The following is a 14634-nucleotide window of genomic DNA, read 5'->3' on the forward strand; positions in this document are numbered from 1 at the left end:
CATACGTACATGTATGTGTATGCATGTGTGTATATGTGTTTGGACACCTACACATATGTAAATGTGGATTTATCCTGTTGTTTACAGATTTATGAATTTGTTATAAGAGCATCATACTCTGTTCTCTCTTAGGAATATTTTTTAATCGATACACATGCTTACTCATGGGCATTCATGTTTGCAAGCAGGCAAGTAGTTACGATGATTTATGTTCAAGGCTCTATAATATTCCATGACGTGAGTATAATATACTCTTTATATCTATCTTTTTTCCAGTGTGCCTTTCTGGGTTTTGTACCACTTTGCAAGGCTGCTAAAAACATTTTTGTGTTACTCTCCTGGTACACATGACCAGAAGTTTCTCATGCATGTGTAGCTGGGTCCTAAACATGACACCTGGATTCATCATGAACAGAAGAATGCAATGGAATGACATTTTCGAAGTGAAGAAAGTTATATTTTCTGGAACCAGTAAACATATCTTTCAAAAAATGAACGTTGACACAAAGCAGCTCTCATGTAAAGGCTGATGGAATTTCTCACGAGCAGAATACTAAGAAGGATTCTTCTTAATAATTATAATGGACACGGAAAAGCAGCAGGATATGAAAAACCAGCAAAGGGCTAATATATTCATATATGTCAATAAATATCAACCACAAAACAATAACTCTGGTTGTCCTTGGACTTCAAATTTTATTTAAACCAAAAAGTGGAGGGAAGTAGTAACCCAAAGAAAGAGGGTATGTGGGTAAATATGTTTGTAGCTTCTAAGGTTTTAGCTGCATTGGGGAATTAGTAATATTGTAACATTTTATATTAGAATGTTATAAGTCTCAGTTGTGTGTTACCTTCTTTGCATTCATTCTAGACCATTAAAATCCATAAAATGTTAAAAGAAGGAACAAATAAAATAATAAAACAGTGTCAATCGATCTCACATATGTTAAGAAAGAGGAAATAAAACAACATGCAATAGATGGGCCAAATAGGGGAGGAAAAAAATATATATATATTTGTATTATTGTAGAGGGAAAAAAAATTAGCATTTACATAAAATGTAAATGAAGTAACAACTCCAAACAACATATCAAGCTTGTCAACTTGGATGAAAAAGAACAACAAACAATCACAACAGTAACAACAACAAATATATTATACGGACTACAAGTTGTACATTATGTATGATACTGACTGAAACATGAGGACAGAGGAAGTTTGAAAACAAAAGGGTGGAAAGATATACCATTAAATCCATAACCACAAGCTGGTATGTAATAGGAAATTAAAGTCATTCCATATTTGCATATTTGCACCCACTAATACAGCTTCAAAATACATGCCTAGTGAATATTAAAACAAATTTCAAAAGTTGCAAATGTACAATCCATTCAGAGAAGACACATGAAGCGCTCAGAGTTATGCTGGTGCATAGGAAACACTTAACACATGATCAGTATGTTCGTTTTGGTAACTAGGCTTCCCTTCTGAGAGGGGACAGACCCCCTGCGTAATGGCTCCATTACGTAAGAGGCTAGACCTATGAATCAGAGACGTGAAATGATTTAGAAGAAACACACACACAAACACCAATGAAACAAAACACAAACGACTTTTGAAGAGATAGAACAGTTCTGGGAGAGACTTCACAATACACAAGATGCACATGGCAATATGACAGGACATATTACATCCTGAATTCTCTCTCTCCCCCTGTCAGTATTTAAGCTGGGTTGACCCCATTGAAAGTTAACTCTTTCATAGGGGGAACACATGGACACCTGCTTGGATGGCCTGACATGCTAGATCTCTATGCTACTACAAGTTTATTTTTAAAGACTGGATATTTTTAGAGTAGTTTTAGGTCCACAGCAAATTTGAGGAAAAGGTACAGAGTTCCCATGTATCCCCTGTCCCGCACACACGCACAGCCTCCCCTATTATCCACATTCCCCTCCAGATGATACATTCTTTATGAGCGATGAACCTCCATGGACACATCATCATCACCCAAAGTCCATAGTCGACATTAGGGTTCACTCTTGGTGTTGTACTTTCCATGGGTTTGGACAATGTATCCATCATTATGGTGTCATACAGAGGAGTTTAACTGCCCGAAATTCCCTCTCCTCCATCCATTCATCCATCCCTCCCTCCCCGCTGACCACTGGTCATTTTACTGTCTCCATAGTTTTCCCTTTTCCAGGATGTCACAGAATTGGATTCATAGAGTATTGAGCCTTTTCAGGTTGACTTTTTCCCATTACAATTATTTTTTACATGAAAAAAAAATGTGACAAAATTTACCTGCTGGAAGTAGTTCGATCATTTATATATCCTCACCTGATTCAACATTACTTAATGTCTCGTCACCTGGATATCTGGAGTTGGAGACAGCAGGGAATTTACATAACAGAGCTAAAATAAATATTCATCCTTCATTACCAAGCACTAGAATTTAATGAAATTGCAGGACAGTGTGAGAGAGAGAGAGACGAGGCCATTGAATGTGAATAACGGATTACATTCTTGCAATGAAAACATGAATGAGGTAAAGAAGAATTTAAAAAATGTTTAAATAATTGTAGGTAATTTTATTTTGCGATTTTATTTAGTCTTCTTTATGATACTAGGAGGGGTAATGGTGGTCCCCTATTGCCTATGAGCTTGTTGGAGCTTAGAAAATGTTACCATGGAATTTACACCCAATTCTGTCTGCTTTTATGAAAGACGTCTTTGTGTGGATTTGTCAGTTAGCCCCTGTAAAGTATATGGAAAAGGTCCTTATGTTCAAGAGTATTTTTCTGTAGAGAGAAAATCTGGAGATTTTTTTACCCTCCACCATAAACATGAATATTTAGTTGTCTATCACAAATTACAAATTCTGCTTTATGGAAGGGGATCCAGTAGCAGGGAATACTGAATTGGCTTAATTTTAAAACAGTTTAACCACTAAAACATCAAAACCTAATAGGACTTTGAAAAGATACATGCACCCCAATGTTCATAGCAGCATTATCTACAATAGTCAAGACACGAAAACAACCTAAATGTCCACTGACAGATGAATGGATAAAGAAGATGTGGTACATATATACAATGGAATACTACTCAGCCATAAAAAATGAAATAATGTCATTTGCAGCAACATGGATGACTTAGAAATTATCATACTAAGTGAAGTAAGTCAGACAGTGAAAGACAAATATTATGTGATATCGCTCATAGGTGGAATGTACAAAAACGATGCAAATGAGCTAATTTACAAAACACAAACAGACTCACAGACACAGAGAACAAACTTATGGTTAGCAAAGGGGAAGGGGAGAGGAATAAACTAGAATTTTGGAATTAACAGATACACACTACTGTATATAAAATAACTAACTAATAAGGACCTATTGGATAGCACAGGGAACTATACTCAATATCTTGTAATAACCTATAATAGAAGAAAATGTAAAAAAAAGAATATACAGGGCTTCCATGGTGGCGCAGTGGTTGAGAGTCCGCCTGCCGATGCAGGGGACACGGGTTCGTGCCCCGGTCTGGGAGGATTCCACATGTGCCGCGGAGCGGCTGGGCCCGTGAGCCATGGCCGCTGAGCCTGCGCGTCCGGAGCCTGTGCTCCACAATGGGAGAGGCCGCAACAGTGAGAGGCCCGTGTACCGCCAAAAAAAAAAAAAAAAAAAAGAATATACAGATATGTATAACTGTATCACTTTGCTGTACACCTGAAACTAACACAACATTGTAAATCAACTATATTTCAATAAAAATATCTGAAAAGGAAAAGAAACAAACAAAAAATGACAGGACTTTAAAGACTTACTAAACGCGAGGCCCTAATATTTTTCAGGAACTCTATAACCTTTGACGCATTAAGTCAAAATAAGTCATTTTGATCAATCTTCTATAAGAGAACGTTAGCATTAGAATCTCCCACTGTGAAACGTGGTTATATTTCACTCTATTTCTATGTTATAAAAAAGTCACAGGGAAATAGTAACCCTGTTGTACAGCTCCACTGGCCTCTCTGTGTGGCATGGAATCTTTTCTGGACCTTCAATCTGTTCTTAAACTTTATATCTGTATGCTGGCGCAGTGTTGGAAGTCTGCGTTGAACATATGCCAAACCATCCTATTACCATTCCCTGTGGTACGCCACACTACCTGTGCATGCATATGTGCCATTATCCAAGCCAAATTAGTTTGACATAAATAGAAGAACTCTAGAAATCTACCTTCCATGCTAATACCTATTGCTGGCTTCACAGTATCTGCCAGAGATTATATATGGAGACACAGAAACTGTAACTTTGCTGTTTAATGCTTCAATGTTTATATAGATGTCTATTTTCTTATTAAAAAAAAACAGGTAGTTCTACTATTGTCTCATAAAAATATTAAAACACTTATAGTCTTATTTTTATTATTGTGAACTCAAACCAAGATTTTTCTAATTCCAACACCTTAAATCCTTGGTTTATTCCCTTAAGAAATCTTCAGTTCTAATAGCTTCCTTTATGGGGCATTGGTAGTTAGGGTAGAGCTAATCACGGTCGTCTTCATTTTTTATTTTAGGGAAATAAAAGAAAAGAAAACAAAAGGAAAATCCTCCTGTGTCCTAAGCTGGACATGAGAATGAGGAAAACGGTCTCTCTTCCAGCTTCCCTTGCAGCTGTGTGGGTAGTGTCTGGATGGTAAGAGGGAAGGGAGAGGGATGCCACAAGCTCCAGGGATGCCACTGAACGGATGAGTGTGCAATGTACGGGCCAACTCCTTTCTGGCAGGAATAAAGGAAGGTAGGGAGCATGAAGGTCCAATCAAAGCTCAGGGGCAGGGCTTCCCTGGTGGCGCAGCGGTTGAGAGTCCGCCTGCCGATGCAGGGGACGCGGGTTCGTGCCCCGGTCCGGGAAGATCCCACATGCCGCGGGGCGGCTGGGCCCGTGAGCCGTGGCCGCTGAGCCTGCACGTCTGGAGCCTGTGCTCCGCAGCGGGAGGGGCCACATCAGTGAGAGGCCCGCGTACCGCAAAAAAAAAAAAGTTCAGGGGCAGGCAGAGCCACAATACAGAAGGAGCCTGGGTTCCAGCACCATGGATCTCCTGCATCAGTGTGGAAACCTTGTTAATGAATAAAAGTCCTCTTATCTTACTCAACTTATTGTGCTCCTGGTGATTATTCAATCAGCAAAACCTGTTCCTAAATCAGTGCTTCTCAAACTTTCCCCTCCCCCTCATCTTGGCACATTATAGCCAAGAATGCTACTTCTCCAAATGTACGAGCCTGTTGATATCCAGAAGCTTATAGGCTGGAGGCAATGGCTCCTCCATACCCTGACTTGTCATTACACAGGCGAAAACGATAAATAACCAATAACAAAGAGGATAAACAATCCCTAATATGCAACAAACAGCATTTCGGAAGCTGTGTTCCATGAACAGGATAGCTATTAGAAACTCTACACCGAATAATTGTGTACACTTAATTAGCTAATCGCAAGATAGGAAAAATAATCAGGATCCAACTAAGAATAAATTTTGTTTTGGAATAATAGAAAAACACTGAATGACTTAGACCAAGAGACTATGATGTGATAAAAGAAAATTTAGGGATATAAAAGTAACAATAGTGTGTGGACATATTAGAGGTCAGAAAGAGGTCTGCTGTGGTAGAGCAGATAAGATTTTACTGTCTAGATTTGAGTAAATATAAGAACAAAAAGACAGATTTGAAAGATATAATAAAAAATTCTGATTAGTAGATTGTAGAAAAATATTAACAAGTTTAAATTTTTCTAATTTTATTCATGAATTAGTAGGAACATGAAAATAAACAAAGGGAGTAGCTTTTTTTAGATGATGACTTCATTTATGAGCAAAATTTTGAGGTGATTTCAGAATTTTAGGTTAGCCTTACCTACAATGTAAATGGAAAAAGAAGTGCTCAAAGAAAAGATGAATAGCAAGATGTGTATTTGCAGAGAATAGAGAGTGAAAAACACTGGGGCGCACTGAACATTAGGACCGTCACGTATTTTTTTTCCTTACACTCAACTGTTACAATTAACAGAAGCTTCAGAGAGAAAGCTGTACTTGAGCTAGTCCACTGAGAATTAGATAGATGATAGATGATAGATAGATAGATAAAAGCTAGATAAATAGATATATAGATAGGTAGCTAGCTAGCTAGCTAGCTAAACAGATAGCTAGATGGATGGATAGAAGGATGGATGGATGGATGAATAGATAGATAATAGCTAGCTAGCTAGCTAGCTAGAAGGATGGATGGACAGATAATAGCTAGCTAGCTAGATAATAGACAGATAGATAGATAGATAGTAGCTACCTAGCTAGATACATAAATAGATGAGATAGATGATAGATAGATTGATGACATAGACAAGTGATAAGCAGATAAAATACAGGACACTCCATCTGCAGTGTTATTTGTCCATGTACCTATTCACAGGAAAGTATGAAAGAAAATCCAATGCAACATTAGCGATGGCTAAACTCTATGTCCTGTGTCATTTGTGAACTTTTTGCTTATGTTATACGCTCCTACGTTTCTCAAGTTTTCTACACTGAGCACCTATTATTTGGGGCTGACAAATAGATAAAATATTTTTCTTTTTGTTTTTGTTTTTTTTTTTTGTGGTACAGGGGCCTCTCACGGTTGCGGCCTCTCCCGTTGCGGAGCACAGGCTCCGGACGCGCAGGCTCAGCGGCCATGGCTCACGGGCCCAGCCGCTCCGCGGCATGTGGGATCTTCCCGGACCGGGGCACGAACCCGCGTCCCCTGCATCGGCAGGCGGACTCTCAACCACTGCGCCACCAGGGTAGCCCCGATAAAATATTTTTAAAGGAACTTTTCTTCCAACCATCTTTCCTCTTTCTAACAATGAAATTCAGCCTTATACAGCCTTGAGTTGTAAGTTGTTTCTAATGACAACGAGGGAATTATAATTCTTTGGTAAAAAGTGGCGACTGTCTATGCCAGCTACATTGATTTCCTATGTGGGAAACATAATGCTCATTGGTTTTTCTAGTCAAGCATTTCCAAATATCATTAACCAACTAACTTTATTTAAAGATTTATCATATTAAGTATGACATTTCATTGGTGTCAAGTTAACATTATTTTTTCAAGGCAGAATCTCCAGTGGGCCTTTTTAAAGAATTATCCATCTTAGTGCATTGTTCATGAGATCACATTTTTTAAGAAGCTTCTTTTTTTTCTACATGTATAACTTCCTTTTACTACTTGCAATCAACCAAAAATATACATTAAAAGATATAATTTTTTCTGGAACAGGTCATATTTCTGATGCCCTTAACTGAAGCAACCTGCAAGAGTAAAGAACACTCTTGGGGCTTCCCTGGTGGCACAGTGGTTGAGAATCTGCCTGCTAATGCAGGGGACACGGGTTCGAGCCCTGGTCTGGGAGGATCCCACATGCCGCGGAGCAATGAGGCCCGTGAGCCACAACTACTGAGTCTGCGCGTCTGGAGCCTGTGCTCCGCAAAAAGAGAGGCCCGCACACCGCGATGAAGAGGGGCCCCCGCTTGCCACAACTAGAGAAAGCCCTCGCACAGAAACGAAGACCCAACACAGCAAAAATAAATAAATTAATTAATAAACTCCTACCCCCAACATCTTCTTTTTAAAAAAAAAAAAGAACACTCTTACCAGGGCAGCTTGGATTTGAAGGGATACATATGTTATTTTGCTATTTATAGAAGAAAGAATTTTCTCTTAGCACAATAGGTAAACGAATATTTTCTTGTGTAAATTGTGTGACCTTTCCCTAACACCTGGGATTTAGTTCTATGAATCTGAAAAGCCTAGAAGAACAACTGAAGAAACATGAATAACTAATAAGAACCTGCTGTATAAAAAAATAAAATATTCAAAAAATTTTAAAAAAGAGTGCTATAAGTGTTGAGTCCTGAAAATAATACGGTTGAAAAATAATATATTACTATAATTACTATAAATTACATATTTGCTTTGACTTTGTAATAAACCTGAAACCTAACACTCCAAAAAAATCAAATCAGGAAGTCCTACTTTGCATTCTTTTCACATATTATCCTATATTATTTTATAAATCTATATAAAACATATATAATTTATATATATTTATACAATTTGTACAAGTACATATACAAATGTATATATATATACATTCAGTTGTAAAATGGTATGAAGACATGTAATTTATATGTACATATAAATTATATACTATATACAGTACTTATACAATTTGTATACATATATAAATTTAAATAAATTTAATATAAAATATAAATTGAGTATCAAGTGCATTGTGATTCATTATTAAGAGTTCAAAAAATTTTTTTAATTTTTATTGTAATATAGTTGATTTACAATGCTGTGTTAGATTCAGGTGTACTCAGAATGTTTTTTTGTTTTTTTTTTTTGCAGTACGCAGGCCTCTAACTGTTGTGGCCTCTCCCGTTGCAGGCTCCGGATGCGTGGGCCCAGCGGCCATGGCTCACGGGCCCAGACGCTCCGCGGCATGTGGGATCTTCCCGGACTGGGATTCGAACCCACGTTCCCTGCACTGGCAGGCAGATTCTTAACCACTGCGCCACCAAGGAAGCCCCTCAGAATGTTTTTAATATGTATTTTTTACTGTACTCTAGGGGAGCAAATATTGCCACCCCCAAATGTCTCCTCGGCATGCGGATTATTGTGAACTGAAAATAATCAAGGCCCCCCCAAAATCAGGAAGAATGTGTCACCTTCCCCTAACTGCCTGAGGAATGGAGACAGAGGACCTGCCCCAGGAAGGGAGCCGTCACCCTAGATAACTGTACTGTGAACTGGGCGTGTAGGTGGGGAGGAACCCAGCAAGGTCTGCCTGTCACAGTCCCTCCCTGTGTCCCCCTGTCTCTGCAGGCCCAGCAAACACTTGTTTACAAACACTTGCTTCTCCGTCTCCATGGGAACAGCCTTCTTCCCCTTTGAGGTCCCAAATCACTATCCCAACAGGCTCTTCTGTCTTAACTGAAGATGGTATTTAAGGGGAGGGGTTCAGTCATCTTGGTGAGTGACTCAGTTTTCCCGGGTCTCTCCCATGTGTACATGTGATTAAACGTTGTGTGATTTTCTCCTGTTCATCTGTCTCATGTCCATTTCATTCTTAGACCAGCCAGAAGAGCCTGGAAAGGTAGAGGGAAATTTCTTCTACCCTGACAGTACCTAGTAATAACTTTAGGACATCCCTGCAACAAACCAAGTGACAGGGATCTTAGGATGTTTTTAGATAAAGGGAGGATAAATCACACAAAAATGAAGGAAGCAACGTGGAAACCCATTCATGCCGGAATAGAATACTGAAAAGTTTATTAACGTTAAAACGTAAAGCTATCAAAGCGAACGCAGCTTATTTTATGTCTAAAATGATAACGTTTAAATGGTGACCTTGATCACATTCTGGTTTGCCAAGGGGACAGACAGGCATTAAGCTCAAAGAGTTCAAAGCGTAAGGTGATAATCCTGCAGTCAATGTGTCTTAGGCTAAGCACCACAATATTCCGAAGAATGAGCTCTAATGGAGGGTGAAATTGTTTCCTGGGGGCAGTGGGCTAAGACGCCCAAGTAAGGCCATTTAAAACAACGGGAACAAGCCCTGGAGAGAACGAGGGGTGAATGACCACTTACGGACAGAAGGGGCAGTTCTGTTCTCTAAATGCCTTGATTAACAAGTCCCAAGCTTTGGGCTATGAAACTGCAGGAAAGGCAGCACACAGACAGAGCAGAGGAGAGATGCCTGGTAACTTCCTTGAACTCATTACTGACCGGGGTATTATTCACATCGTCTGAGTCAGAACTATATTCTGAAGCACTATCATCTTCTGAGACACTAGTATATATGGCACTCGGACCATCAGAGAAAGTATCTACCTAAAATTCACCGAAAGATCCTTCTTCACTCAGGATTTCGCGAGGCGTCAGTTTTGAAAATTGTACGTTTATGATAGACACAAGGTTGGAACAAAAACCTAACGGAGCAAAATGTGAATGATAACGACAGTCATACGTTGTATAATGAACCCTTGATCAACGTTAAGCTCTAGCAACTTCGCACGGTGATGTTAACTGTATCCCTCTCTGAAAACGTACTGATACATAACGTTCGGGTAACGAAGGGCATATTAATACATCTCCGGTCAATAAAGAGATGGAAATATTTGAGATGGAAAGACAACATACAAAAAAGATCCATTTTCTTCTTTTCCCCAGCTTTACTGAGGTATAAAGGACAAATAAAAATTGTGTATATTTTACAGGGCACAAGCGGATGTTTTCACAGACGTATACGCGTGAAATGACCATCACAGTCAAGCTAATTAAAGCATCTGTCTCCTCACGTGGAAAGGAAATTCCACACGTCCACTTTCTCATCCACAATGGCTGGTGAGATTTACTGGCTGCAATTATCACTCTTGAGTATTTTAATATCTGGATTTCTGCCATGCATGGGTTTTTATCATCTTAGCCACAAAGTGGAATCTTATGTTCCCATCCATCCAGTTGGGCTATGGGAACAACTACTTCTCTACTGTCAAGACTTTCATTACATCGTACATGATGTTTCTTAGACTTCTATATCTTTTAGCTTTCTGAATATTCATTTTAATGAAAAATGGAGATCTCTCTGTATATAACCTAGTATACATCTACAGTATAAAGTTGTAAAGTCGTACTCATTACTATAATATTTATCAAACACTTGTTAGGTTTGCCATGCCGAAGTAATTTATCTATATTGTTACGTATCTCTCATTACACACCTCTGAGGACAGCAATTGGTTTCTCTATGTCCTGACAGAAGAAAAGAGGTGATGGAGTAATCTAACCACATCACGCAAAATCATCAGGACTGGGGGTGCAACGTTCACAGGCAGAGAATAGCTGGAGATGATATTCTGAATTTAGTACCATCAGTTAGTTGGTAGAAATTCCTGTTGAGAATTGTACCATCTGGACTGTAGATACAGTCTGGAAACCAAGGCATAGTGACTGACAGTGATTCTTGGAAAGAGACCCTGATAACTTAAATATTTCAAGTGTGACAATCTGTGCCATTCGATGAGAGGATTATCCTTCCAGCAGTTCAAGTGGGAAAAAACCTTACTACAAGCTCTTTCGCTAAAGAAGAAATTCTACTCCACTCTGTCAACGCGTAATTTGAAAAAAAAAAAAAAAAATACCGGAGAGCAGTCTTGGTTTAAAATTTAGTCCTTGTCATTTTCTAATGAGTACATCTCTGGTTTCGGATCATTTAATTTGTGATGCCCAGGTTCATTTCAGTTATAACCTACAACACACTAATAATGATATTTGCCATTTCCATTTCTTGACTTTAAGATAATTATTTATGCTAACAAAGCATGCACTGAGTTACTTGCTTTATTCCGTCATTTTCTTCTAATAAGTATCTTATGACGGCGGTTCTAACATGTCATATTTTACAGGTAAAGTAAACAAAGGCTCGAGCCAAAAGGTTTCATAGAAAGAGCATGGATTTAAACCTATTTGAGATACACTATTTCCTCTGAATTCAATACATAATTTATACAGCCTCTTCTCCGATATAAAGCAAGGAGATGACTGATGTTGAAACACAGAAGCAAATGCGATGCATGGGTGAGAGGAAACTGTAACTAATGGAATCTAAAGAACCAAAGAGTTCAGTGAAAGAAGTAATAAGTGAACTAGGTTCAATGAAGAAAGTAATAAACATATAGAGATACACTATAATAATAAAATAGAGCTATACACACATAATTAGGAAGTAAAGACAGTGCTGGTCATTTATTGAAATAAATGTCATGGCCCACAGTGTTCAGGTGGATGGTGTAAAATTCTAACGATGAACCCATCAGCGAGCCTAAGAAATTATTTCACTGAGCTAATTTCACTTATATTTGTAAAAAGTGACCAAGGAAGAATGGCTACTTCTGAATTTTCAATCACTCCTACGAATTTTTATGTCCCTATTTATTATTAATGCACTTACTGTGTATGTATATCACATTGAAATAAAAATGCATACCCCACAAATTATCTAAAATTACATTAGATACCTTCACACTGACAACACCCCAAATTAATGCCGATTTCTTCCTTCCTGGGACAAGCTATCGTTGTCTAACTTTCCCAGAAATATCTTATAGCAATCAGTTGTCTCTTTAGGAATTCTTCATTGATTTAAAAAAAAAAAAATTTGTTCCTTCTTTACTTTTCCCCTCTTAAACAAAAAAGGATACCTTATTATTATAAAGACAAATGGCTCAATTCTCAGAGCAATAAATGAATTCAGAAAATACACTTGGGTTAATTATTCTAAATTAGAGAACTTTTTTTCTTTTGAAGATGAAGTAGAAAAAATTATTTTGACAGAAAGAGAGACATGTCATCGTGTCAGCCTCTGGCTAAAGTTTTAAGAACTGAACATTTTTATATCTTTAATCCAGATAAGAAAGTAAAAAGAGAATGATCTAAATATCAAAGGATTTAGGCTGACAATCATGACTTTGAATATTTCTAGTAATAATCAACAGAATGCAGAATTGGCTCTTACACTATTAACTGTTATCAGCAGTATATATTTTGACAGCAATTAGACCCTGTTCCCCTGCCCTACACTGTGGGACAGGAAAGTTAGATATTATACAAATTCACAATGCAATTATCTACGTGTCCTTGGTTTTTATCTAAAAAATACTACTTTAAACTTTGTACTTCTTTACTGGAATACTGACAGCCCTGTAACTGGCACTTGCATTGTCGCTCTGTTTTTCTGCGTTGTATATTATTAAGTTAATGTGATTCCTATTTATTTTTGTCTATTGTTCAGAAGGTACGTCAGATCACAAAATTCAAACAATTTTTCCTTTTAATGATCTAAAAAGAACTCAATTTAAATAGACATTTCCATTTATCATCCCCAACTTAAATGGGAAATGCATTACTTTCATGAATTTAAATATCTTCACAGTATATACGGAAACAATCCTAGCCAAAGCAGTATTTGATTTCTGACTCCAAAAAGTAAACAGCATTACGCACTGGACCTAGATAATGACAGTATCACTAACATTTCACGGTATGTAAAATTCGATCCATTTAATTTTGACGGGAAATTAACATAGGCTTTTCAACACAGTTTCAGTTATAAAGTGCTCTTTTTTTTTCTGTTTCAATTTAATGATTGTTTTTAAGATACAGAACCTGTCATTGGAAATATGTGCAGTCGACAGCCTAAAATAATGTCGGAATTTCAATTAAGATAAAGCCATCACATTCAAGAACAGGGAACTATCACACAGTTTACTGAAAGCTAGGAGTCAAGTTAAAGGGATGTGAACTGCAGTAGGTTAGAAAACATTGAAGATGCAAGATAACACATCTTTTAAAATGGAAAATTTTTACCTAATGTACTTGTTGGCTAATTTTCTGACCTCTCCCACTGAAATACAATCTCCAAGAATGAAGGGAACTCGTAGTACTTATTTCTGTGATCCCCGTTGCTAAGAGAGTGGGTGATGTACTCAAGGCTCCGTAAACAATTCTAAGGTGAATGACTAAATTGTTAAAATTACAATGCAATTTACAAAATAGAAATTCCAGTAAGGAATTAACCACCCGGAAAATGAGGGAGCTTTTGTTAGGGCATGGTACAGAAAGCAGCATTTTCTAAAAGCCTACCCTAAGACAGAAGTGATTTAACAGATGCCCAAATCTAACTATGGCTGAAGCAGAATGAAGAGGGTCACCGGGGATGTTTTGGTGGTGAAGAGAGAAAGGGGCAACTTTCAAATATGCAAGACAGTGTTATTAACTATAGTCACCATGCTGCACATTAGATCCCCAGGACTTAAACCTGGAAGGTTGTGCCTTTTGACCCCCTTCACTCATTCTGACTACCCCTCACCCCCTACCTTTACCAACTGCCCATCTGTTGTCTGTTTCTATAAGCTTATTTTTTTTAGACTCCACATATAAGAGAGATAAGAGTGTTTGTCTTTCTCTTTCTGACTTATTTCACTAAGCATAATACCCTCCAAGTCCATCCCCGTTGCTGCAAATGGCATTATCTCAGTCTTTTTCATGGCTGAGTACTATTCCATTGTGTATATGCACCACAACTTCTTTATCCATTCGTCTGTCGATGGGCATTTAGGGTGCTTCCATGACCTGGCTATTGTAAATAGTGCTGTAATGAACATTGGGGTACATGTGTCTTTTTGAATTACAGTTTTCTCAGGGTATAAGCCCAGGAGTGGGATTGCTGGGTCATATGGTAGTTCTAGTTTCAATCTTTTGAGAAACTTCCATACTGTTCTCCTTAGTGGCTGCACCAATTTACATTCCCACCAACAGTGCAAGAGGGTTCCCTTTTCTCCACACCCTCTCCAGCATTTATTGTTTGTAGATTTTTTGATGATGGCCATTCTGACAGGTGTGAGGTGATATCCCATTGTGGTTTTGATTTGCATTTCTTACCATTTTCCTCTAAGTCAATTCCTAAGTTGCTGTTTGGTTTATCATCCACTCTTGATATCTTCTGCCTTTCACAAAGTAAATTTCTAAAC

Source organism: Leucopleurus acutus, assembly GCF_964270905.1.
Source record: "Leucopleurus acutus genome assembly, chromosome: Y".
NCBI lineage: Eukaryota > Metazoa > Chordata > Mammalia > Artiodactyla > Delphinidae > Leucopleurus > Leucopleurus acutus.